Below are 27649 nucleotides of genomic sequence, written 5' to 3'. Positions count from 1 at the left end.
GGCACTGCCACCTAAGTGTCTAGTAGGTATTGATCTGGGCCTTTTACTGCTACCTCTCCAGGGGGCTGACAGGGAAGTGTAGTCTAGGGTTGAAGACAAGGAAGCTTAATACCAAGTCTAGAGTTATAGCTAGCATGTAGCAGCTACAAACCAAGGATGTGAGGACTTCACAGCCCCTGGAGAGGCTGAGCCCATCTGTATGAACAGGAGAAGGCCAGTCCTTCTCAGCCATGATGGAAAGGGCCCTCCCAAGCTTGAAATCCATTCTCATGGCTACAAGCTCTAAGCTCTGGTAGCCAAAGCTATTAAGGCCCACAGACCACACTTTTTTTCCCAGCGGGAGCTTGGAGCTCTAGTCAGATGGGAGGCTCTAACTGAACCCAGGCACCTGCATGCTTCAGCCTCAAAGCCCAGTGGCATATCAGATGCCGTGCAGTCCCAGTACCTGACCAGACATCCCTGGCTTTTTCTACTGCTAGCTTCTGAAAACAGTCCAGAATCTGTGACCTGGGGGCCTCTCATGTCCTTTCTGCTGGTCTCTGCATAGCAGAGGAAGGATGCTGGCTTTGAGTCAGATCCTGGTTCAAATTCTCTCTGGTCCTCTCTGTCTTTCTGTCTCTCCATCTGTAACACACAGACATACACACAGATACACATACACACACACACACACACACACACACACACACACACACACACACACACACACACAGCTGCTGCTGTTGCTGTATTTGAGCTGCCTGGCCTGAGCTTCCCAGGAGAGTAGACAGGGTGCAAGCCTTCATTCAGCCACTAGCTGCTCTCCAGGCTCTGTAGATGCTTGCAAGCCAGACATTCAGGGCCAGTGACTGCCATTTACACACTGGAAGAGCTGAAGCACCTACTGTGTGGTTATCAAGGAAGTGAAGAAGTGAGGGCTGCCAGAGGTACCCAACAGAGCACATCTGAGGCACACGACAGTGTCCAGGCATAGAGTCCTTGTCACTCACCCATAGACATCTCAGGATCTGAGCTTCTCCTTTTGTCTTTTTTCTTTCTTTTCTGTCTCCTATTTATAAGCCCCCATTTCTCTTTCTTCTCTTTCTTTCATCAGTCTCTAGCTCACACAGGCCTCAAGCTGGTCAAGTAGCCAAGGATGACCTTGATCTTCTGATTCTCCTGTCTCTACCTCCTACATGTATAGCACCACACCCAGTTTATGTGATGCTAGGAGTTACATCAAAGGCATGTACATAGCAGGCAAGCACTCTACCAACTGAGCCACGTCTTTGGCCCTTATTTTTTTTAAAAAAAATTAAATATTTAAAACATTTTTACTTTTGCTGAGTGGTGGTGGTACATGCCTTCTTAATCCTAACAGGAGGCAGGATAGAATGGCTAGGGATACAGAGAAATCCTGTCTTGAAAACAACAACAACAACAAAATTTTATTTTATCAGTATAAGTGTTCTGCATGTATGTCTATGTACCACACCCATGCCTGGTGTCCACTGAAGCCAGAAGAAGGTATTGGATCTCCTGTAACTGAAGTTATAGGTGGTTGTCAGCCATGTGGGTGCTGAGAACTGAACCTGGGTCCTCTGCAAAAGCAGCAAGTGCTCTTATTCACTGAGCCATCTCTCTGGAGCCACTCCCTGTCTATTTTCTTTTTGGCATATTCTCACTGTGTAGCCCAGGCTAACTGCCAACTCACATCCTCCTGCCTCTCCCAACCCCAAGTGCTGAGATCACAGGCATACCTGGATCACAGGGTCTGATTCTCCAGGGAGAGGACCAAAGTCGTCTGGGAGGGAATTAGTAACCCAGGAAGAGAAGACCGTCATTCCTCAAAGGTCCTTCTCCTTACCTGAACCCGTTCTCCACCTACAATCTATTTCTGTCTCTATACTGTATTAGGCTTGTTCCCTGGTTCTTGGCTTCCTATGGGAAGTGATCCACCAAGGCCCCATGAAAGCAAGAAGGCAGAACGACTGGGGATAGATCTGGAAATCTATTGAGACCATCCCCATAGGACTGATGCTGGAACAGTTCTACAGAACAGGCTTAGGGCAGTAGGGCTGGAGCCAAAGGTCAGAGGCTAGATTAAGGCTGGCATTCAGGATTTCCTAGAACAAGAATATTTTGGAGCAGCTACCTCTGCTCATGGCATGGTGCCAGGTACATACAAACAGTATGGGTGATAAAAGATGATGGTTGAGCTGTGTCTATGTCAGGTGCTATTCCAAACACCTACTCACTTGACCCTCCTCAAGAGCCAAACATCTTACTCCTCAAGAGGTGGGGGGTGCTATTATAAACCCCATTCCATAGATAAGGAAGTCAAGCTTCTGTGACCTGCCAAGTTCACACAACCAGCAAGTGGCTAAGTCAGGTTCCAATCCCCAAAGCTCTCAGTCTAGACATTAGGGCTCATCCACAGGGCTGCACTCCCTCAGCAGTGGAAATAGTTATTGAAATAAGCTGATGGATGAATGAAGAAGATGACAGCATGGGAGATTTCCTCCAATGCCTGCTATATCACCTGGCCCACTGCAGTCCCTTAACGCAAGAATGTGTGTAACCAAGGGATTAAGGGTACATGTAGCTAAAGGTAAAAATGGGGTTGCCTGGGAAAGGGGTTATTCAGAATCTGCTCAGCCTGTTCCTATCTGGTAGTACCCTCAGCTTCACAGTGGATAAAAAAGTGTCTGACCTATTCAGAGCTGAAAGTCTGTGCTGTCCTCAAGGGTCTGAGCTGAAAGGATGCTCTATCTGCCTTTCTCCTGTGACAAGGATGGGTACCAAGGCAGGGACAGCAAATCAGGACTCCCATGATGCTCTTGCAACCTCCAGACTAGGACTGTGGTATTTGTCATTGCCTTGTTCTGCATTCTTGGAGAAGTCACTTCCTTTCTCTGGGCCTCAGTTTCTCCATCTGAGAAAGGTCTTCGGTAGGGTGGTTGGTGGAACAGAATCAGTGGGAGGATATTGCATGGATGTTCTTCACTGAACTTCCCCTGACCTAGTGTCTTTGTGGGGTGGAATATGACTGACTACCCACTTCCCAGCCCTCTGCTCCCCCCACCCCAAGCCCTGAAGAAAAGACAAAGATTCTGGCCTCTCCCATCTCTATCCCATCAGCAGTGTCAAGAGGCCCAACTTGCTATGGCCCCTCCTTCTTCCTTGATTCCCTTTTTCTTTCCTCCATTCCCACCTGCCTCTGGGGGAGAAAAAAAACCTAGGTTGGGTGAGCATGATGTGAGCCCAGGAGAGCCCAGAAGCATCAGGAAATCTCTAGCACAAGAGGGCAGTGAGGGACCAGGGGTCTTCAGGGAGGTGAGTGCTAGCCACACCTCAAGGTTGCATATGACCTTAGATGAGTCAAGCGGTCTCTCCGATTCCCCCCTGACATACACTCCCCTCCCCCGCCGTGCCATCTTGACAGAGCAAGGCTCAGTCATTCATTTCTCTGTTCTTTCACTCAACACGCATTTACCAATGCCTGCTATTTTAAGCGCTGGTGGCATACAGTGAACAAAAGGGAAAGGAACCCTGCCCACGTGGAGCTCACACATTGGTTGGTGTGGACAGAAAATAATAAATAAATAAATAAATAAATAAATAAATAAATAAATATGCAAGCGAATCAGATGGTGCAAAATGAGATGGAAGCATAACTAAGCAGGAAAGGGAGCCAGGGAGTGTTGTGTGGAGACAGAGCAAGCGGAGAGAAACCTCCACAGATGCTATTCTGGGCTTTGGGTGGCATATGTATCTCAAGTTCACAATGGTGTTAGATTTTCATATGCAATTATTTTAAAAAGCATACAAATCAACGCTATGCAGCAGAAGTCCTGGGAGGGACAGTTCTCTTGCTAATGTTCTCATGACTCAGTTACTCACCATTTTAGAACCTGCTCACACACACACCCCACCATGACTACGTCTACCGTTTAGGGCAGAGTATTTTTTGCAACCGGTACCTAAACCTTTGATTTCACATACTGGTATTATTTCATTTGAGAACACTGTGTTTCAAGGTTATGAAATTGATAGGCTGCTGCCTCCCCCTTCTGGAAAAAACAGATACTTTGTAATGAGTCTGGGAATAATGGTGGTGATTTTGGATGGTCCTTGGAAGGCTTAAATAAGGCAACCTGTGAAAGAGCTCACTAAGGTGCAGCCATTGCCACTGTAATTATTGTTTTGTGAGAGGATGCCTGAAAGTGTAACAAGACCCAGAGCTGCCATCTGCTGAGCACTGACTCTGTGCAGGGCTGGCCACTGTGTCCACATGGATCTTGCTCATACCTGACATTTTAAGGCTACTACTTGCTTCTCCTCCCAGCACCTGGTATTCCTCCCAGTGCCTGGTGCTTCCCCCAGTACCTGCTACTCCTCCCAGAACCTGCTTCTCCTCCCAGTACCTGCTTCTCCTCCCAGTACCGTCTACTCTTTCTTCCCAGTTAGTAGAAGAAAGCAGAGGCCCAGCAAAGAGGAGTCTATGCCCATGGTCCAAGGGACCTGACAGGTACCTAGGACACGAAGTAGTCACTAGGTTTCTCTGAGGACTCCAAGAGGGGAGGGGTATGTCATACAGCACAAAGGGTTATCAGTCTGCCTTAGCCATAGCCCTCCACTCTGATCCTTAGTGACCCCTACGTTTGAGCCTCAAAGCTCATTTCCAGCTCTGGATTGCCTGTGGCACCTGGCACTCAGGACCCTACGTGCCAAACCTGTCCTAAATGGACTTGCAAATCCAAGTGGCACCAAATCAGCTAAGTCCCCTGCACGTTACACCTATTTCTGCCATGCTGGGTTGACAAGTACACGGGCCAAGGAAACAGCTCTGACGAAACTGGAGAGACTGAAGTCATGGCTATAAATACAGGGCTATTGCTGGCCGGATTAGACCAGCTTGGGAAACCACAAGTCCCCTCCTGGCCACAAGAGGAGATGGGGACCAAGAAGGGGAGGAACTTCCCCAAGGCCATGTGACTGTTCTTCCTGGCTATCCTTGTGTCACTGTGGAAACTCAACAGGACAAGTCCAGATTGAGCAAAAGCAGTGTAGTATGTGAGTCTAGTTAGCAAAAGAAGCCAACATTTCAGCGCACTCCTCTCCTTCTCCTTCTCACTCAAAGGCCCACTCTTCACTCAGAGTGTTTGTTAGCATGAGGGAAGTCAAGACATACATACTTCACACCCAAAGTACACCTCTCTCTGTGTGTTTCTGTGTGTCTGTCTCTCTCCATGTGTCTGTCCCTCTCTGTGTCTCTGTCTCTATCTGTTTCTGTCTCTCTCTGTGTGTCTCTGTCTCTATCTCTATGTCTCTGTGTATCTCTGTCTCTCTGTCCCTCTCTGTCTTTCTGTCTGTCTGTCTGTCTGTCTGTCTGTCTCTCTCTCTCTCTTTCTCTCTCTCTCTCTCTCTCTGTGTGTGTGTGTGTGTCATGTGGGGTGAGTGCACTAGTAGAGGCCAGAGAAGGACATCAGGTGACATCAGGTGTCCTAGTCTGTACTTTCTATTTTTATTCCTTTGAGACAGGGTCTCTCTTTGCACCTGGCACTAGGCTGATGACCAAAAAACCCCAGTGATCCTCCTGTCTCTGTGCCCACAGTATTGGTGTTAACTGGCACAACCACATCCAGCTTTTTACGTGGATGCTGGGATCCAGACTCAGATCACTCTTATGCAGCGAGCACCCTTACCCACCGACATCTCTTGCAACCTCTATCCCCGTACAGAGGATAATTGATGGCTTGAAAGGCTATGGTAGAGACTGTGGTAGGAGTGGTTACAACTTGGAAATGAGAAGATGTTACAAACCAAGGTCTTTCCCCTGTAGAACCCACTGCTCGGCACTGACCACCCCAGAACTGGCAAAAGCCACAGCCAGCAAATTACACTACACCATGTTCCCTCAATTATGGTGAGCCTCTGCCCTCCCTAAAACCACACCTGTGCCGTGACCACTGTGAGAGCTGCCCGGGCACAAGCCCTGAGCACATGCCTCCAAGAGGTGGCCACCTGGTTTCCAAGTTTGCCCATGCATTAGAGCCACACAAGAATGTTTCACATATTCCAAATCCCTGGCCGAGGCCCTGACAGATGACATATGTGTCTATGAGCGGGACTCGGCCATCTGCAAAGTTTTCTCTTTCCTAGGGACTCCTGAGTGCAGAGAGCTCTGGAATCCTGCTCTTTGCAGGCACTCAGTAGCTGTCCTCTGACAATGGTGGAAAGGGAGACTTGCAGACCCCTATCCCCGTTTCACTTAATAATTCATGGGGTTCTGTGAAAAGTGAGTGTGAAGATAATGACTTTTATTTGTTAGCTCACAACCCTCAGAGCTGAAAGCGCACAGGAACTTGGGAGGCAGAATTTCCTTTGCCTTCTCTTCGGCAACCCAGCCACCTACAATGTCCTGAGCAGATGGGCCACAGGCTTATCAACCCTCAGGAGGCCTCACTTCATGTGGTACCCAGCTGGCCAGCCAGGGAGATAGAGGGTTCTCAGAAGCCTCTCCTCCTCTCCAAGCTGCCTCTTCCTAACCTAAAGGCCAGAGGGTCACAGAAGTGGTTCCTCCTGGGAGACATTAAGCTTCAGGCTCAGAAGATTGGAAATAGAGACATCAGCTTATGCCATAGGCTTGTGGCCTAACCCCTGCCTTTTCTCAGGAAAACAACAGCTAATGATAAAAATGATCATGCTAGAATCTAATATTGTTGGAGTCTTCCTGGGACCCGGAGATGACACCGTAAGCCCTTGCAAGGCAATAGACTACAGGACTGTACTAACCAAATAGGCTATCACTAGCCACATCCGCTGCTGAGTAGCTGGAATGTGGCAATCAGAGAGACAAGTGCTCTAAGCAGAGAATACAAACCATTCCCAAGAAGATGCCAAAACAAACGTAAACAAACAAACAAAACCAAAACTGAGACCGTCTTAGAATAACCGCAGCTGGTTTGGCAGTAACTACATTGTTATAATTATTTCACTGGTGTCTTTCTCTTGCCAGTGATTTGTGTTTGTTTGCTTGCTTTTCAGTGTGGCTGCAGACATTTTAAAATCACACATGAGCTTCTCTGCTCAGCCCTAGCCTGGGTCTGAGAAGCCATGCTGCCTGAACTTGAGAGATCTGAGGTGTAGCTGAGCCTCTGAGCCTCAATTTGACCACCTGTAAAATAGGGCCAAGGACAGTGCCTCCTGGGCACTGTCGTGAGGTTGAAATGAGGTGACACCAGAGGAGCACTCTGTACCATGCCAGGTACAGGGCCTCGCTCAGGAAGGGCTCTGGTTACCTACCAGTCCTCACACTGGAGCCCTGTCAGCTCTCCAGCTATTTATCATTCTGCGGAGTTTGTTTCTTTGGGGTTGGGGAAGGGTAAACTGTTCTATTTTTCTTTCTTTTTTTTTCTTTTTCTTTAAGACAAGGGTTCAATACATAGCCAAGGCTAGCCTTCAAATCACTATATAGCCCAGGATGGCTTAACAGAAATCTAACTGCCCCAACCTCTTAAGTACTGATTACAGGTATAAGCCACCACCTAATTCTCTCTGTGTCTCTGTCTCTGTCTCTGTCTCTGTCTCTGTCTCTGTCTCTGTCTCTGTCTCTGTCTCTGTCTCTCTCTCTCTCTCTCCCTCCCTCCCTCCCTCCCTCCCTCTCCCTCTCCCTCTTTCTCTCCCCCTCTCCCTCTTGACAATCTTTTCATGTATCCCTGGCTGTTCTGAAACTGTCTATGTAGACAAGGCTGCCTTGTAATGATCCTCCTGCCTGTGTCCAGTGTACTGAGATCACAGGCACGTACCACCATGCCCAGCTCTGACACACAGTGCTCCTGCAGACACACTCTATAGCAAGCTTGCTATAAGGACTGAGAGTCAGGCAGAGACTCTCCTGGGTTTGGGAGCGAGATTAGGAGGGCAGAGGGAGAGGCAATGAACTGGGAAATGGAGGACCATGCTAGGTAACTTCAGGAACAACCCTCTTGACCTGCTGTAATGGGTGACATCTAAGTAAGTGTACATGAATATATCCCAAGCAAGATGTGCCATGGGTTGTGTTAAGGGTAAAGACCATGTAAGCTCCTCCAGGAAGCCTTTTCTAATAGGGACATTTTAAGTCCATCATTGGCCTAACAGGTTGGGGACAGGTTGGGGACATATAGGATCGCAGGGATGGAAGCCTATTTGAGCTAAAACCATGATCTACCACTTCCTATGAGTCCAGTGATTTCATCACAAGATGAGGTGCATTCAGGGTGGTATAGTTATAGGCTATATCTTGATAAGCTGTCATTGTTTGCCTCAGTTTATCCCTCCACTAAATGAGAAGGTTGATTCCAGATAGATGTTCTCCATAGATGTTCTCCAATGGTTCCCCCAACCGTGTCTCAGAAAGAGTGAGGTAGGGCTGAAGATGGGACTGTACAGAACGTGGTGCCCAGAGTAGGTAGGACATGTCCAAGTCTCCCCTGGGAGCATCATTCTTAGCACTTGGTACAGAAATAGTGGTGTTGTGGAACACTAATTTGGGAGTCAAGTGTTGGCCCTGAGGGATGGCCCTGAGAGAGCTAAGCTCTCTCTGATTTATGGAATCCCTATATATTTTTATATCGCACTCACTTCTTTTTATGTGTATGGATGTTTTGCCTACACATATGTCTGTGAACCAGAGTCCATGGCTGGTATCCATAGAAACCAGAAGAGGACAATATCAGATCACCGGCACTGAAATTACAGATGGTTGAGAGCCACATGGTTGTGAGCCATATGGGTGCTGGGAATTGAACCCAGGTCCTCTGGGAGAGGAACCAGTGCTCTTAACCACTGAGCCATTTCTCTAGCCTTTCCCTCTGATTTCTGAATCCCTTTCCACTGGGCACCCAGCCTCAGTTGTATGTCTGAGGTGTAGAACATGAGTCCTCCAAAGCCAACACATTCTTAATCTCTAGAACACTTTTCCTATAGAACTAAAAGCCCTCATCTGGTGCCTCAAGCCTCCGCTGCTACCACTGATCTCGGTCCTCTGAGGATGCTCGGCTTTCTTATGCAGCTACCCCTCATCCAGACCTGCAAGACCGCACAGATCCTTTCCCATCCCGTCTGCTCTCCTTGCTCTGAGCCCACTCTATCATTGCTCAAAAGTGGAAACCCAGACCCTTGGGAACATGGCAAGCCCATGCCTCGCCATCCTAGGCACCCTACCTACATCAATAAAGAGGAACATTAGACCAGTGTGGTGATGTTTTTCTTTCAACGGCTGCTAGATCTTAAGCTCCCTGTCCACAAAGACCTCACTATAACCTGTTTGTTTATACCACATGGCCTACATTCCATACCTACACAGTGGCCACTCTGAGCCTAATAAACAAACTATAGATATTTCATTTGCACCCACACACGCTTGTATGCACTCTTACAATCAGGGTAAAGCCAAAACCTGTTTTAAAAAGCTAATGGTCTCCTCCCCCATCATCCATGCGGGCTGACATAAAATAATAGAAGGGAAGCACAGATAGCTGCCCGAAGCTGTTATGAAGGAAGCTTGGGACGTGTGGCTGGGGCAGTGGCTGGGTGGGTGGGAGAAAGAGGTATAGCCGCAGGGTGGGATGAGCCAAGGAAAAGGGGGAAATGAGATGCTCAAGGATCAGAAACACGGTGATCCCCCCGACTGTCTCTGCTTCTGCTCATCATCAAAGCCTGAGCTTTTTTAAGACACACTTAGAGCCCCAGCCTGTTTCTTCCACTCTGTGACATGAGCATGGCACTCCCCGCCTGAGCCTGAAAAAGAACCAACTCCTCTTGCTGCTGCCCTACGGCCTGGACTTGATGGAGGTGCAGGGCTGTGCCCCAATGCCTGAGCCTTAGCGGCTCAGACAAGTTGGAGAGCTGACAGCCAAAGCTCTGCACTCTGGTGGTCTGCTCTGGAATCGCTACTAAAACAAACTGCTACCTCCAGCAAGCAGCTTACTCTCTCTGAGACCTGACTTCTCCAAACGCAAATCAAGGCTAATGACAGTGCCTATCTCACAAGGCGCAGTGAGGGCTGAACAAGGTAATGTAAGACAAGTGTTTAGAACAGAGCCTGCCTCCATACATGACAAGAGTTATTAGCATTGCAATGAGGGCAGAGGAGAGGCAGGTTGATCCCAGGAGACACAGGCTGATCCCAGCACAAGCCGTCCAGCTTGGACATTCCCTGAAGGTTCTCTCTTTCTCTCTCTCCCTCTCTCCCTCTCCCTCTCCCTCTCTCTCCCTCTCTCTCTATCCCCCTCTCTCCCCCTCCTTCCCCCTCTCTCCCCCTCTCTCCCTCTCCCTCTCCCTCTTTCCCCCTCTCCCCCTCTCTCCCCCTCTCTCCCCCTCTCTCCCCCTCCCTCCCTCCCTCCCCTTCCCTCCCCCTCCCTCCCCCTCCCTCCCCCTCTCTCTGTGCATGCACACATGTGCACACACATGCATGCGGGGTATTTGTATGTGTGTGTGCATGTGTTTTGTGCATATGTGTGCACATCTGTATGAATTTGTGTATCTGTGTGACTTTGTATGTATGTATCTCTCTATGTAACTGCTCCTCTGGATCTGTGTGTGTGTGTGTTGTTGTTATGTATGTGTATATCTGTTTGCATGTCCATATGCTTCTGTGTGCTTGTCTCCGTGTGTGAGGTGTACATGACCATTAATGTATAGTTTTCTGTGTGTGCTCATTTGCTCATGAGGTGAGGGTAGCCCAGGAGGCTGTTCAGCCAGACCAAACAACTCCAGCTTAGTGCTCCAGACTTTCTCCGGACTATGTCTTCCTCTGCTTTCTGGTTCTTTTAATCCCTTCCTGCTTCCAGTGAAGCTCAAAGGGTAGAGCCTGGGATAGGCTCGCCTGGTTCTTCCTTCCTTTACTTCTCCCATCCCTGTCCACCTTAACCCGGTTCCCTCTCAAAGCCTCAGTTTCCCAAGTGTGTCCCACTCAGCATTCTTCAGGCGTGACCACACCCCACTGTCCCTCCCCCATCACTGACCACACCCATCCTGTGAATCTGGAGTGAGCTGTCCCAAGAGCTAAGATGAACCCTGGGGCAAGATATCTGAAGCTTCTGGCCATTGAGCCAACTAATTGTGTGGGCTATAATCTGACAGAGTAGGAGACAGCTATAGGAGGGGATTCACCTGATGGGCAAGGCCTCTTGGCCTCCATCACCTGAATACTTACTATATTCCAGGAGCTCACAGAACTGATGGGGTCCTATAGCCACCACGAGGTGGACCCTGATTCTACATTTGTTTCATACAAGAAGATGAGACCCAGCAGAGTTCAATGATCTGTTTGAAGTTACAGAGCCACAGGCTAGGACTGGATCCCAGCCTGGGAAAGAATCAGTGCTGGTCTGACACCTCAGGTCCCAACACTCAGTGTCTTATTATGTTCTCTGTCACAGGATCAGCAGAGCTATGAACTATAATGTCCTTAGTGCTTACTGTGGAGTGTATATGGCAGTCTGTGCTGGCTAGTGTGTTACTTTCTGGTGACCCATTTTACAGATCAAGAAAGTAGAGTCCAGAATCTCACAGCTGCTGCAGGCTGGCTACCTGGCTTTATCCTGTTTGTTTGTTTGTTTGTTTGTTTTTGCTTTTGTTTTCTAATCCAACGCAGTCCTCAGTTTCCCCTCATGTGAGGTTTAAATTGTCACTAGTAGCTTGGGTGCAGCAATTCCTTGTCCATTTCCACTCTGCTTCTAACAAACCTGGAAGAAAGGACTCATGGAAACTGAAGGAGATGGTGAGCCCAGGCAGGGCTGCAGCGAGAAGCTCAGCAGGAACGCTAATCCTATGCCTCTGTCACTGACCACCATAACAGAAGCAAGTCTGTTCTCTGAATGGGGACATTTCCTAGGGGAAAAGCTAGTCTTGTAGTCTTGCTGCTCGTGTCCTGCCCACTGACTGGAGCCTCAGTCAGGCTTATCCCCATGGCTCCCAGGAGCCGTCCAGGGCAGGTCTATTTGGCCTTGGCAGTGGAGTAGTGTGAAATTGACTATTCAGCAAGCCTCACAGGGTCACTGAAGGCCTGTTAGTTAGTTCCATAGGCAGGAACTGTGCCCTTGACCCTGGCCAGATGCTTCCTCGGAGTCTGAAACAGCTACCACCAGCCCCGAAGAAACCTGGGCCTGCAGAATGCACATGGCTCTACATGTGCTTACAGGAGCCAGCCACACTCTGCAGGGGAAGCACACTCCTAGAGAAGCAAGAGCATTCAAGTGTTCATCACAGGGTATTCCATTCAGTCAAACACAATGGGTTAGAGGACAAAAAGTGTGCTTGTTCACGGTCACACACATATCAGTGGTAGGTTTATAATGAACCCAGTCTTCAGCTCCTTCCTCTACCTGATGCCTCCTCAAGAAGGGGGTCATAAACTCCTCCCTACCCAAGGATGTTCTCCGCCACTGTGTGCCAAAGGTCAGCATCCCCTGCTCAGTATGGGATGAGATGAGAAAGAATGGCCCCAGAAGTTGCTCTTCTATAACAGAACGGAATAGGGCTTTCCCAAGAGCTAATGGTGGGAACCGAACACGCCCAGTGAAACTCTACATCTGAGCTATGACCAAGCTACGACAGCAGCCACAGTGAACTCATGGGGGAGGGGCATGTCAGTAAAGATGCCATCTTACACCAGCTCAGACTAGGATAATGCTATGTCTTCCCCTACAAACCCTAAAGTCTCCCCAGCACCACGTACCTGGGGTCAGTCCTGGCTCAGCATAGAAATCACAACCAAGAGACTGAGAGATAGGACTGAATGGCAGGAAAGGCGGGAGCCAAGGTAACCTTGGACAGCTCCACCCCACCCTATCAGCCATTGAAAGGAAGACTGAGGCCAGAGGAAGTACTTGAAATGCCACACAGGGGACATTCTTTTTCCCAAGGCCTTTGACCTTGAATATCAAACCCACGTTGAGAACAAGATGGTCTTTTCCCCTCTGCCCCTGCTGGCCCTTACCCTCCCAAGCAGCACCCAACACACACACACACACACACACACACACACTCACAGGATACCAACTAGTCTTTCTGCTCTGAACTCATGGAACTGCAGAGCTGTTTGCTTGTGGGACCAAAAGAGTCTCCACGGCTGATCACATCTGCTTCTCAATAGCTAGAACTACGGTTTTTGTGTGTATAAGGCAGGGTCTCATGTATCTCATACTGGGCTCAAATAATACATATCAGAGGATGACCTCCAACTCCTGGCTACTGGGATTACAGGCATACACCCCACTCTTGGCTTATGCAGTAATAAGGATCAAATCCAGGGCTGTATACATGTTGACAAGCAGTTTACTAACTGAGCTACATACTCTGCTCGAGAACCAACACTCTTGAGAGCAGTTTCAATGCTAGAAGCATAAAAAGAGCCGCTGCCCAAAAGCACAGGCCCTAATGGGGTTTCTACCGAGTCTCAGTTTTCATTCATTTTTAGAAGAGTGAATTTCCTCATGGCTTTGAGACGCTGTTTGTACATTTTTTTTTCCCAGCGCAAGTAAGACTAACACACACTCCTTGTTAAGAGGAAATGTGGCAGTCCACAGGGCGCTGTGACATGGGCTGTCAATGATATGTATGCTGGGCTTTGGAAGGCAAAAAGATGGAGACCAGGTGATGGGTGGGACCCTGTGCCGGGGAGCCTGGCAGAGCCTCCACCTGAATAGGAAGCTAGTTCCTCTACAAGGCACATTCTTCAAGAACAAATGGCCTTGGACTCAGGTTACCTGGCCCTCAGAAAAGATCCCACCGGCCAAAGAATGGAGCAGGGAGGCTCTCTGTCTTTGCCCAAGCCTAAGTCCTCACCCTAGTCAACCTATGCCCTCTGCCTGAGTCTGGACAGGCCCAACCCCAGTCCTCCTGATGGCCGTAAAAAAAATCCGTCTCAAGGCTTATACCTGGTTTCCTTACTCTCCAGGGCTGTGGTGACAAGGCCAAGCTTCTAAAGGTGAAGGACTATCATGAAGAACAGACAACAGATAAGGGAAAGGCAGCTGCAGTTACTCTCATTGTCCTCTGCTGGCTCATCTGGAAAATGGGAAGAGGTCCTACAAGCAAGAGAAGGCTGAAAGCAGCTTCAAGAGTCACAGTAGACAGTGGGCAGAAAGGAACCTCTGATAGTGAGGACCCCCACTGGGCTGGGAGAGAGGCCGTGTGAGCCCTCTGTGAGTCAACACACTTCTAGTAGGAGATGGGTACACTTCCATTCATACATGCATGAACAGACACACACACACATACGTGTACACACACACCACACACACACACACAAAGCCTTCCTGAATAGCCCTTAACCTACCCTGGGGCATACCGCAGGCCAACCTACATCTTTTCTCCCCCAGTCCCAAGCCTCAGGCTAGGCAGTGTCCTTGTCCCGCTGCCTGGGAGGCACATGTGGTTTCAGTTAGCAGCAGCAGAGCGGGCATTTCCGTCCCAGACAGTGGGACCCTGCCAGGGCCTCAGCTCCATAAGAGCCCCCAAGAAGGGCCACCTCAGCTCCCACTCCCCACTGGACATCCCAGGGACATTTATCCTCTGGAAAACTCTGCAGTCCTTTCCTACTGGCACCCCCTCACCTGGAGCTGGACTCTGCACACAGTGGAGAGGAAGTCGGCTGTGCCCGGCCTCTGTCCACGGCAGCTTGCTGCCCACCGCCTGCCCGCCTGCCTCCTCTCTCTGCTGTCTCTAGCAGGCTGAACGGGATGGGAGGAGGGCAGGGTGTCAGGGGGCGGGCGGGAGGGAGGGGAGGGGGCGTGTGGAAATGAAACTTTAATAACAGAGCCCCTTTTGTTTCGGAGCATATGGGATATTTCATACATACTGAAGACATTAGCCGTCTATATTTTTAAGGGCTCGGGCGAAAGGATGAATAAATACAGCCCATGTTCTTTCTACTCAACAAACACACACATGCAGCCTGCTGGCTTCTGGAGCATTTCAAACCCCAGAGAAATGGCCCCAATGACACCAGACACTTCAGAATAAACATGTTTCCAAGCCCTTGGGCCTGGCTGGCCCCCTTCTGGAGCCACCTGAGGCCTTGGGGCTCCTTTTCCCCTGCACCGCCTACCCTTGTGCCTCCACATCTTCAGCTCCATAGGGGAGGTGAGTCCCTGGAACCCGGTCCTGTACTATCCCCTTTCTCAGGACCCCCAGCCCCCAGCCAGATCTCAAGTATCCAAGTTCCAAAAGAACTTAGAAATCTCTGCCTTTCTCACTGTACAAACCGGGGCCAAGGCCCAGAAATAGGCAGGGACTTGCCTGAGGTCACACAGCAAACACATCAGGATCCGGGACCAAGGGGCAGTTCTGCTTCCTTCAAGAGATGGGGTGCCCTAATTCCTCACCTCAAGGGTAAAGGTGAGGAGACCCCAGGACCAGGAGGCAGGGCCAGCGTGCGGGCTGGGAGTGTGCCCGCCTCTTTTTCCCACTGGAACGTTGCTCTGAGCATACACACACACACACACACACACACACACACACACACACACACACCCATTCTGGGCATCTATCCAAGGACACCGTCAGCAGCACTATGAACAGGGCCCGCCCCAGGAAATCCCCTTCAGGCCGGCAGATCCCAACAGGCCTGGAGGCTTCAGGTGCAAGAAAGTCTCCCTCTGTGGTAGCTCAGCTCCTACTCCTCAGGTGCTTTCTTTCTGTCCTCCAGGAAGAGAAATGGGTCCAGAGAGGGTCCGACCTTAGAGAAGGTGGGTGGCAGGCCAGACCTCTGGACCCTGTGCTTGTTGTGTGACTGTGTGAGTAGGCCTTCAGTTCCCTTCAGGCAAAGTCTTGCATGGCATCACACAGGGGTGCCACAGTGCTCAGTCACCTCCATTCCTGTTGGAGCTTAGTCTCTTCTTGCCAGCCTGTCTACTCATCCCTTTATCTGCATAATTAGAATAGGTCATGACACTAAGAGTCAGCCATTTCTAAGCCTTTGTAGCAGTCGTGCATACTTGGTACAGAGGTCTCAGCCTCTATCTGCTCAGAGACCTTTCAAGGATATGCTTTGCTGTAGAGTGCACTGCTCATCTCTGTTGGTAGTCACTAGGGTTCGGGGGTTCTGTTCCTTCCCTGGGTCACATGGGTGGTCGGTACAAGCCTAGACCTCCAGCCAGGGACTCCTGACTCCAGACCTGGCTACTGTGACCCAAATGTCACTCAAATATCGCTTGTCCTCAGTTCTGGTCCTGAGACTGCAGAAGCATCACTGTACCACTAAGCATCATAAATGAAGATTTAAGGAAGTCTGTTGTGGGCCTACCCTACTTGTGGTTAGGCAGAACCCCTAAAATGTCTGTGATGGAGGACACAGCCCTGAAAGCAGAAGATCTGACATTTTAGCCTTATCCTGCCATCAGTGATCTGCAAGAGACCCTCTAAGTACATGTCACCCCCTGCCCCATGAATGAAGTAGACAGAAACATCTCTCTGAGTGACAAAGATCACATGACAGAGGGTGTGAGGGGACTTAAACCTACATGGTGGTTTCCTTCTCTGGAATTTCATGCTGTGCCTGGATCCTGACATTAAGTTCTGTCTGGGTTCCAACAAGCCCTAACTAGTCTCTTTGCCCTTGGGTGGTCCTCAATGTAACCTTCATCCATCTCAGAGTCAGCCTGCTGAAGAACCCTTTCCACTCCAACACCCCAACGGTGCATAGACAGCAGCTCCCTTCACCCCAAATAAATGGGTGTATTGAGGGAAGTGCATTTAAGATCCTACCTCAGTTTTCTCTTTCTCCCCACTCAGATCTTCCACCCTAAGTCTCCAGGAAGCCAACCATTCCACTGTCCCCTCCCACTTCCGTTGACAGCTTTCTGGTGAGAGGGGTCCATGAGCTCTGGACATAGGCCTAGAACTCTGTTGGTGACGTTCAGAGACATTTTGAAAGAGGCTTCTTGTGAGTTCTGGGCTGTGTTCTGCATTAGGACATTTTCTAGGTGAGGAGCAATCGTCTTGATTATAGTCATTTCATACAATAATAATAATAATCCTGCCATGAGCAGAGCATCGACTACTGGCGCTGTGGGAAGTGTTTTGTGAGCACTGTCCCTTTCTTAACAATTTTTTGAAGCTGGGAAGAGACTAAGCTGTGAGCCGACCGGCCCCAGCTTGTCCCTTTCAGGGCAGGTATACAAGCACGGCCTCCAGCTTCTGCATCTGCCTTTCACTAAGACATCAGCTGACTTGAGGGCCAGCTGCCTCTGGCTCCTCTGACTTGCAAGCCCCTCAGGGAGGAAGGTGTGGCCTTGGATTTTTCTTTCTCTGAGGCAGCAGAACTGAGCACGAGGGTTTTACTCTGAATTTAGCTCTCTACTCCACTGATCTTGGGAAAGTCCTCGGGGACAATGGACAGAATGCAGTCAGTGAAGTCCATGTGGAACTCATGCCTGTGGTCTATTGCCTGAGGGCTGTGATCTTCACAGGTGTGATGCCGCTACTGGTGAGCATGGGTGAGCATTGCCTGCTGTTTCTTATCCAAGCTGGTTCGTCTATCCTTTGGCAACCTGGTGGTCCCTCACTAGGAGGTCACGATAGTGATGTCAAACTTCATGGGGCACCTGATTTGCATGCTGCACTGTGCCCAGAACACTTAGGTCAGGTCCCCTTGGGTGTGTTGGTAGAGGTAGAGAAAGAAAAAAAAAAAAACAAAAAACAAAAAAAGGCAGGCCAAGCCATGGGCTCAGAACAAGATCTCCAGCAGTGACTGGCCAACAGCAAGCTCCAGAGCCCACAGATTTCACTAGAGAACTTGTAAAAGCCACGGGAAACCAGCAGGAGTTGCCTTGATTTCCCAAAGCAGGGCTCCTGAGACATCACCCAAGGTCCTTAAGTCCTAACTGTCACGGCTTTGCAAGCATCAGCTGAGCCACCATGATCCCCTAGCAGGATTCAGAATGTGAGCAGAGACAAGGAGGGTCCCATTTGCACTGGGTTCATGGACACCCTTCATGAATCAATGTCTGCTTCTCTCCAGCTTTTACACCTTTACCTGGTTCCAGGATGGGGCATTTGAACCAGTACAGGAAGTAATGCGCTTTACTGTGTCTCTGTCTCTTGCTCAATAGGACTCTGCTTTCCCAGGCCTTATCTCCCCAGAGACCTCAAGAAAGACCCTGAGCCGTGAGAGGATGCAGGGGTCCTCGCCCCTGCAGAACAACCCACACCAGGGCCCCCTCTGACACGTGAGCTTTCCTGATCACATCACAGCAATGGGGTAAATTCCATCCAGATGTATGGAGGGGTGGGGTGACTTCCTGACAGAGTAGGGTGGTGTACTGATAGGTGGGGCCATGAAGCCAGCTTGCCAGTGCCCAGGAAGCCCAAGATAGAACACTGTCTTCCACAAAAGCCGAAGGAGGGATTTCAAGGCCAGGTTCTCTGTGTCTAACCTCCTTGGTGGGCAGAGGGAACTGAAGCCTAGAGAGGCAAGGGACTGATTCCAGGTGATAGGGACATTGGCTGGGCCAGGACCCCAGATGTCTCTGGCAGGAGCTCTTATGTTTGAGACCGTTTTTTGATGGGAACTGGCTGGGTAACCTCCTCCTCCTCAAAAAAACGTCCCCAAGGAGCCCTGGATTAGGAGGGCAGAAGTGGGGGTCAGGAAGTGGAGGCTGTGGTTAGGGGATCACTAATCACCTCCAGATTAAACCAGAGAATATTCTGCATTCCGTTTACAGAGGGGAGAGCATGAGGGGGAAGGCTGCGGGGGGCAAGGTTGTAAATGGCGTGCCCTCCCTTCATCTCTTGCTTTCTATAGTTACTGGAGCCTGTGGCCTAGGCCTCTTTCTTCAGGGGGCTCTCTACGTGTCTCCTTTGACTTCTGTTGGGCCACATACCTTCCTGGCTCCTTTGGGCTGACTTACTGGAAGGCCGGAAGAGGCTAGTCAGCTTGGTGGTGTGGGGGGAGGGGCATGAGAACTCGGAGAGAATGAAAGGAAACAAGGGGGAGTGGGTAAGGGGGGGGGTGAGAAGGGAATTTTTTGCCTCCTGCCTCATGTTTTGGCTGGCTTAGTGCGAACACGTCCAGGCGCCTTATCTCGAAGGCCGGCACAGTCTACATAAGAAAGAAAATAGTGTCTGCAGCAGGGAAAAATACATCTTGATTAAACATCCCTCTGGAATGGCTCTGGGGGTCTCTTATCAGCAGGCAGCTGGGCCCCACATACCTCTGTCTGCCTGTCCCAAGGTTCCCACCCCCACCCCTGCCCCCTCCACCATGCCTCCCCAGCAAGCAGACTGTGTAGAAACTGTCAGCGAAGTGCAGACTCACCTCGTTTTGCCACTGTCCTTGATGCTAAATGACCCAGGCCAAATTCTTTTCCCTCCCTGGGTCTCAGTTTTTCTTCATTAAAAGTCAGGAAGGGGGTGGGGATGGGGATGAGGCAGATGGTGTCTAGAGACCTTTGCAGCCTTAACACTTTGTGATTCTGACATTTTTGGAGTTTGTCATTCTGGTTTTTTTTTTTTTTTTTTTTTTTTTCAGCCTCCACCCCAATGCAAACATACATTTGTAGACACTTGTCTACAAACATCTAATACATCCAAGTCCCTGGTTCTCCCATGAGACTCGAAAAGTACTTGCTTCATCTCGGGTGAAGGCAATGGACCCTGAGCTGGCATCACTCACCAGAGAGTTCTTCTTGGCTCCTACGAGAAGTCCAGCAGCAGCCAAGGTCCAGCATCACTTTTAGACGCAAGTATTTTTTTCCTCAGGATACATCTTCCATCAAAATCTACACAGAGAGGAGGCAATCAAAACATGCTGCCTGCTCAGCCTACCCTCTTCTCAGTATGTTCTGTCTTCTAGGCCCCCACCTTCCTCTACAGCCTCTAGGAATGCCCTGATGTCCCTTGAAGACTTCCGGTGCAGCGGACAGCAACGAAGCCAGCGACAAAGCCTGTATGAACCGGGCGGTACCTTTTTCTTTGAATGCTAATGCTATCACCTGATGGCTGAGCTTGTCTGGCTCCCCTCCCCAAGTTGCTGGGGCATCAGTTGGAAAAATCTCTAGGGACCTGCGTAGAGGATAGGGTTGCTGATAACAATGAACTTCAAACTCCTCCATAGCTGGAAGAGAGGCTTGTGAATGCACCTTACAATGATAAGTGTTTGGGACCTGGATAAGCTAATTACCCTGCCTGATCATATCCACCCACTGAAATATTGTCCTTCACCTTAGAAATACATGTAATTTTGTGGTGTCAATTAGAAGGTAAAAATAAGAAAGTACCCTGAGATTGAAAGAGCACAATGGTACTGTTTATGGTGAGCTTGGAGTCTGTAAATATGACACCAAAAGGGCCTTTACTGGCCATCTGTCTAATTCTTCCTCATATAGTTAGGAAGACTCAGGCTGGAGGGGAGGGTGAGGCCCCTGGCAAAGGTCAGCGGCAGAAGCCGGGTCAGGGAGCGAGCTGGGGGGTAAAAAGCCATCTGTCAGAAAAGCCAATTCACGGGTGGGGGTGGGGCTGGTTAGTCTTTAGGGATTCCACACAATTTAAAGGTTCAATACCACTCTCTTTTAGATATTCTCTCCCCTTCCCCAGGCTCCTTAGCCCTGAGACACAGGGATGAGGAGAAAGCCCCTTTATGTGGCAGCTAGGCCCAGCTCTGAGCCATGATAAACACCTTTCTGTCCTTGCTCCTCCAGCCCTGCCAGCCAACCGTCTGCTGCAGGCCACAAGCCTCAGCCTGTGCACAGGACTCCACAGAGTGTGTCTGTCTTCCAGCTGTCTGGGTAGTGCACGGTGGTCATGGTCTACAGGCTGGCAGAAGGCAAGGCCAGAAGCAGCAGGGCCACGTCCAGCCTCATGTCTGACTTGACTAACAAACTCCCCGTCCTACCAAAGCTGGAAGACCCCTCCTCTCCCCTCCTGGCACCCCAGTCATCATTCACTGTTCCACCCTGCCTGTTTTCTCTCTGAACTCACACAATGCCTAGAAATCTTTCCTACTCCTGAACTCCAATCAGCTCTGACCAGTCAGAACCGACACACACAGAGATCGGTCAGGACACTAGGAGAACATTAAGAAAGTATGTAAGGTGCAGAAAAATGAGAAGCCAGAGACAGAGGAAGCACTGAACCCAGGCCTCCATGGCTCTGTCTGCAATTGCCACAGACTAAGCATCTGCACCTCTCTCCCTGGCATGGCTTCTTCTCCTAGAAGCACACCCACATCCCCCTTGTCCATCTCATCCTGCACTGCAGTACGGCTCCAGACAGAACCCCATCCCAAGACCAAACTGTAAGGTTAGCTCAAAGAACCAAGTCTCCTCAGACTCCAGGAGGCCTCCAGCACAGAGGCTGGAAACAAAGAGTGGTCCTTGGGCAGAGTGAGCACAGTGCTCCATAAGTCTACAGTAATTTCTGTGCAGTCTAAGAACAGTGAAGATGCCCATGCCAAGAGAAGCCTCCAGAGATGGTGAACTCCATCACTGGAGACTAGACCCCAACCCCAAAGGGGTGTGTGCACAGGGGTGAGTGGAGATGGTCAAGTCCGCACACAGCCTCAAAAGGTCTTTTCTGTCTTGAAAGGTTGCGTGTGAGGACAAATATGTGACACGCCCTCTCTGTCCTTTGAAAGCTGGGTCAAGCCGTGTTCCCCGAGGCTTCATGATCTCCTGGGCCAGCCTCAGTATCGCCTTGTCCTCCACCTTATGCCTTTCAGAAACTCCCCTAGCTGGCTGGAATGTCCTTTCCTACCTTTCATTCCCCACAGCTGCATACAATGGTCTAATGCAACCTTGAATCAGATCAGGCTCTCTCGAAATTATTTTTGATGACCTACAAACACCACATGGAACATCTATATCCTTAGCCCTGAGAAAGTTAGTTTTTCCTTTTAAAAGTTTATTGTTGGGTCTGGAAAGATAGCTCAGTGGTTTGGAAGCACTTCTTGCTCTTTCAGAGGACCCCTGGTTTGATTCCCACACGGTGGTGGCTCAGAGCCACCTATCACTCCAGTTCCAGGCGATCCAACACCCTCTTCTGACTTCTGAAGGCATCAGGCACACATATGACACACATACATACGTGCAAGCAGAACACGCACACACATAAAACAAATCTTTAAAAAAAAATAAATTTTTAAATTTTATTTCGTTCACCGATGTTGCCAGATGTAGCAAATAAGAATGCAGCTGCCCCATTAAGTCTGAACTGAGACAACTTTTTTTTTTTTTTTTTTTCAGTGTAAGTATGATTACACATTATCTGGGAGGTACTTATACAACAAAATTCCTTGTTGTTGGGTTTGGAGCATAATTCAGTGGTAGAATGCTTGCCTAGAAGGCAAGAGGCCCAGGTAGAGTTTGATCTCCAGCAACACCAACAAGGATAATTAATTATTGTTCACCAGTGATGGAGTTTGGTATCCAGCAACAGAGTTTGCCACTCTGGAGGTTTCTCTTTGCATGACTAATAAAAATCAATCATGTCCTAATATTCAAATCTAACTACTTACATTTTACCCCGCGGGCGGGCATAATGGAGAGGATTCTTGGTTTTCCACAGCCCTCACAGGTACTGATCTCCCCGTTTTAAATCAGAATGAAGAGGAATCTCAGGCACTGAGTAACATTTAAGAACATTGTTCTGTTTTTAATTGTATTTTACTTCTATAGTCGCTATGTACTGGAATAGAGTCTTCCATGTATAGCAGCAATACAAAGTTTCTTTTGAAATAAGTGTATTCAAGGTGTTTCAAGTGACTCAATCTAAAGGGAAATGTTATATAAGTAATGCCACAGGCTAAACAAAGATAAGACGAAGCTGGATGCTGGAGGCCAACAGACCCAGGCTTGAGCTTGGTCTGAGTAAAGGTGCTTCTCTCTTTTCTCCTCTGGGCAGCAAGGGCCTTAGTCCTCTGGTTCCAGTGAACACTCAGCCTATAGTTCTGGGAGGCCTACAGGAAGTGCCAGAGCCTGCACTCTATGATTGCAGGGGCGAGGCTCTAGCACTCTCTGATTGCAGGGTCGAAGTTCCTGCCCACTCTCCATCACCAAGTCCCTAGAGCCCCTTTATACAAAACAGCCTCCCTGGCCAGCTTGACTTCAGAGACTGTTTCTGAGGAGGCAGCCGCCAGACACTTTTCACTGTGTTTCCAAGTCAAATCCAAACCTTTTCAGCCTTGCCAGGAAACCACCCCACCCCACCCCCTTTCTACTCTGGCTGCCTCCAAGAGTCAGGGCTGCAGGCTTCCAGATGCTGCCCCCACCAACCAGGCCCCTTCCGTCCCAGACAGAGCCTGCCCCCCACCCCTGCCTGGCACTGTCTCCTTATTCTCTCAGAACCCCTCCAAGTCTGGGGCTCTGAGCAGAGAGCAGAGGAATCAGAGCAGGTTGGGAGTAGGGTCAAAGAAGGAGCTAATTCTCCTTTTGCATGCAAGGCCCCAGTGAGTCTTCAGACCATGATGGGCCAGTCAGTTAGCAGAACCTTTTCTCAGAAATGCCCTCACCACACCTTTGTCATCATCAGTGGTCACAGGCCGTCCTTTTTGAGTCTCTTTACACACCAGGCACGTGCAGTACGCCCCATCATCACCATGACATTTCACCATGACAGACACGGTCTAAGTGGCAAAGTGGGGAATGACCATTTTCTTTTTAAATGGTCTAATGTGTTAGTTGTTTTTCCCCCAAACCACCTAGCTATTTACAGGGGACAAAGCTCAAGGTTTGGAACCTAGGTAGGGTGACTTAGACACCCACAGATAGCCACTGCCCCCAGCTACGGGGCATCAGTGTTCAGAGTTCCAGGAAGTGAGGTAGGGAAATTGAGAGATCAAAGGTAACAAAAGCTGCCAGGCTCACACGATAGATATTGGCAGCTTCATGCTCTTCCCATTCAAACTGGGGCCTGGCACAGCCCTTTGCCCTTACTACATTCCGCTTCTCATTCCAGGCTCCATCCATCAGAGGGCCTTTCAGCTTAGCCAGGAACCCATAGCTTCAGCTGGAGGGGATCCTGGAGAAGACATGGGGGGTGAGGGAGGAAAGGCCCGGGGACCATCTCGAGCTGCATACCCCTCTTGATCCTCAGCAAGATGTGTCTCCCCCAGGCGGAGGCAGGCTCGGCCCAGACATCAAAGGGCCTGTGCGGCTGGTGCTTTGAAGGGAGCCTTGAAGAGTAATAGGAAACATGAGGATGACACTGTGACCCAGCCCAAAGCGCAGGACTTGGAAAAATGAAAAGAAGGAACTTCTGGCAGCCCTTCGTGTGGGCTTTGGCTGAACTCAGCCCCTCGCAGCTGCTGGCAGTCTGTCCTCTCCCCCTGGATGATGTGGGTCCTTGCATAGCCCAGGGGCGGGGACTTCTCTAAACAGTGGAGGAACTCTATCCACTGGACTCCTCTCGTGCTGCTCCAGGCAGCACCAGTGTCATAGCTCAGGACTTGGAAAGGGATCATGGGGACTCAAAATAAACTCACTTGAAGATCCTTTGACCCACTGAGACTCTATGGCTCATAACTTATACTCCTTGCCAAAGATATCAACAGCAATTAACTAGACCACGCAGATGACAATCTGTTGGTATCTACCGAAGTCTATGTGCGTGCCTTCTAGTCTGCCACAGAAGTTCTCAGAAGCTATCTGGTGTTTGTACCGGCCCATATGCTCAAAGATGGTTTTACCAGCAGATGTCCGTTGCAGGACCATCTGTGGAGGGAAGGAAAAGACTAGAAATAATATCAATACGCTTGCACTTTGCCCATGCTAGGCAAGTACTCTACCGCTGAGCTCTGCCCCTCCATTTTACAAGCACTCGCATATTACACACACCTCTGTGTCTAGCATGCGCTTTCGTGATTATTTCTTATAAGTAGCTGCAGATCGCCACCCCTAGACTTACCTTCGTACACTCACTTGGACTCTTCGGGTTTATTTCCCCTTTACAGTGGTTATGCAATATGAATTTGTTAATGTCAGAAGCACATGAAAGCTTTTTTATAGAAACATCATTCTCTCCTTTATAGAGGATAAAGTCCAGAGGTCAGCCTGGCTTTACGACTTTGTAGGCACCACCCTACCTCTCCTTTTCTCTCTGCCTGCACCCCAGTCTAGCACAGCTGTCACGTGATACCCCAGCCCCCAACATGGTCAGCATAAAAATCTCCTCCTTCCATTCAGACTCCATAGCTTTCTGAATTTGGGGTTATAAACATCTTAAGACCTACTTGTTTCTACAGCAACCAATGAGACCCGTTCCTTACCTACATGGGAGCCCTTCCCCCACCCTGGCTAGGAGGGCATCCTCCTAGTATCTATCAGGGGCTAATGGTCTTCAGGAGTCCAGGGTAGTGAGCATGCTCTAAGTACACTGTATGGAGCCAGAAATCCAGCACAGCATGTAGGGGGCTCCTAAGGTGACCATATGGGAGGTGGCCAGGTTGGCTCCAGAGACAGAGTAGACCTCACTCCTCACTCCAAACCAGGGCTTGGATCCACCTTGTTAGCCTCACAGGTCTCTGTGTAAGGGGTGGGGAAAGGCAACTGAAACAGGTCAGCCAAACCCTGCAAGGTAGGTCTGTCAAGGAAGCAAAGAAAATGCTAGATTCTGGGCCCTGGTAGAGTCCCAACCTTTTCTTTCAAAGGAAAAGTGAAATTCTAATAGCTTGTCCCAGGTCACTCAGAAGCTCAGAAGAGACCGGCTGAAAGTAGAACCTTGACCCTGTTCTTGGAGGCCTTTTTGAGGGGCTGAGGAGGCAAGCATTGTGGTCACTTAATTTGCTGTGTGACCATGGGGATATCTACTTTACTTCTCAGGGCACATGGGAGGTAAGGTCTAGAATTGTCCCTTCTGATAATGATATAATGTCCTTTCTGATCTGTGCTTTATTTAAGCAATACAATAAAGAAATACCTCACCCTCGCACTTTAGAGTTTTCATGCTTAGTAGCAGACTGCTAATCTAATGCCCTTGAGTTTCTCTCATATAATTTTCTGTTACCTTCACATTTCCCCACCTATCTTCCCAACATCCATTGTGTGTCTGTCTTTTTACCTAACCACCCACTGTCCACCTACACAGTTAGCTACCTGCTCACTCATCCATTCATCCACCCATCTACCCATCTACCCATCCATCCATCCATCCATCCATCCATCCGTCCATCTATCCATCTATCCATCCATCCATCTGTCCATCCACGTCCATATAAGTGCCAACCCAGCCCTTTGTTCATCAAGCGTTTCTTGGGTTCTTATTTTACTTCAAGGCCTGAGGCTACTCCCAGAGAACACAACAGACACATCTGCCTTCTCAGAACAGCAAGGGACACAAAATCAATCCAAGCACACCACAGCTCAGGATAGAGTCAGAAATTGCGGTGTAAGAAGCCCATCTATGAAGCTAGGTGATGGTGTTGCACACCTTTAATCCCAGCACTCAGGAGGCAGAGGCAGGTAGATCTCTGAGTTTGAGGCCAGCCTGGTCTACAGAATGAGTTCCAGGACAGCTAGGACTACACAGGGAACTCTTGACAAAAACAAAAACAAAAACAAAAAAAAAAAAAAAAAAACCCAAAAAAACAAAACAACAACAAAAAAAAAAACCAACCAACCAAAGCAAAAAGAAACCCAACTGAAAGGGATGTTGAGGTGGCCTATGTTTGTGTGGAAGGAGAACGGGTATAGAAGAAGACTTGCCAGAGGAGGCACTCATAGATTGGACTCTTCAAGGAAGAAGTTCAGGGAGCTTCTGCCTGAATCATCTTCCCAGAGTTGGCCTCTGTGCTTTGGGGATTTAAATGAGCACATCACAGTACTGAACTCCCAGGCTCCACCCTACAAAGACAACTGGTAACGGTGGGATTCCCTTCCTTCCTCCCATCCCATTTTCCAGCCCACAATCCCCTCAGCTCACTGAGGCTAAGGGCAATCTTGCCTAAACTCACCTCTGCAGGCCTGGAGAGCCCCGTCACACATGCCAAAGCCCTTGATGCTGACCTGTGTCGAGGACCTTCAGTCTGGTACATTAACCCCTGGCAGTGTCCCTCTCTGAGGCTGGCACAGCCACAGGAGCTATCACGGCTCCTCCTTCCATGTGGGCTGGTTTATGATGCCAAAGAGACCTTTGCTCAGCACAGAGCCTCTGAGGTCACCACTGGCAGAGTCTAATGAGCTTCCAGACCTGGGGACGTGGAACTAGACTGACTTGCTGGGACCTCTTTTGAGAAGGCTGGGATTTGGGGGTGCCAAGAGCTCATCTGGGTTGCCCTGACCCAATCAGTTCCAGATTTCCCAAGGCATTTTTCTATGTCTCTATATCTGCTCAAACAATGCCCACAATCTAGAATGTTCCCCTCTCTTCCCATACCCTTTAAGTCCTCCTCATTCCCAGCTACTCGCCAAAGCCCTCCTCAAACAAGGCAGTCCAGAGTAGCCGGAGAGTTTGGGTTTGGGAGAACAGACTCGAGTCTCAGCGGCTGGCTGTAAACCTTCTGTAGCTACCAAACAGCAGAAGAGAATAACTGTGTAATACCAGCTTGTTGAGTTTGGGGGGCGATGAACAAGAAAATGCATAGAATGTGTCTGAGGCTTTTTGGAGCTGTGGTTAGTCAGGGCTGCTTTGAACTCAGCCTTCAATGGCTCAGCCTTGAATCTAGAGGGTAGCATATGGCACGTTGGAT

At 49.5% G+C, this 27649-nt stretch overlaps 1 protein-coding gene across 3 annotated transcripts in view; it reads right to left on the bottom strand.

The window, feature by feature from the left end:
- The window catches only part of Synpo (synaptopodin), a 65505-nt gene extending 38439 nt beyond the window's left edge, over positions 1-27066 (bottom strand). For 2 of the 3 annotated variants that reach the window (XM_076912598.1, XM_076912600.1), the window contains exons 1-2: positions 26915-27066; positions 19646-19751 (exon numbers count right to left, since the gene is read on the bottom strand). The gene's annotated coding sequence lies outside the window, so the exon portion shown is untranslated. Of the gene's footprint in view, positions 1-14585; positions 14692-19645; positions 19752-26914 lie in introns of those variants that run through there. The other variant, XM_034517972.2, reaches the window with a different exon arrangement.
- Positions 27067-27649: the final 583 nt, after the last annotated feature.

The sequence above is a fragment of the Arvicanthis niloticus genome, chromosome 14, assembly GCF_011762505.2.
Source record: "Arvicanthis niloticus isolate mArvNil1 chromosome 14, mArvNil1.pat.X, whole genome shotgun sequence".
Classification (NCBI taxonomy): Eukaryota; Metazoa; Chordata; class Mammalia; order Rodentia; family Muridae; genus Arvicanthis; species Arvicanthis niloticus.
This window is presented reverse-complemented; position numbering and strand designations above follow the sequence as displayed.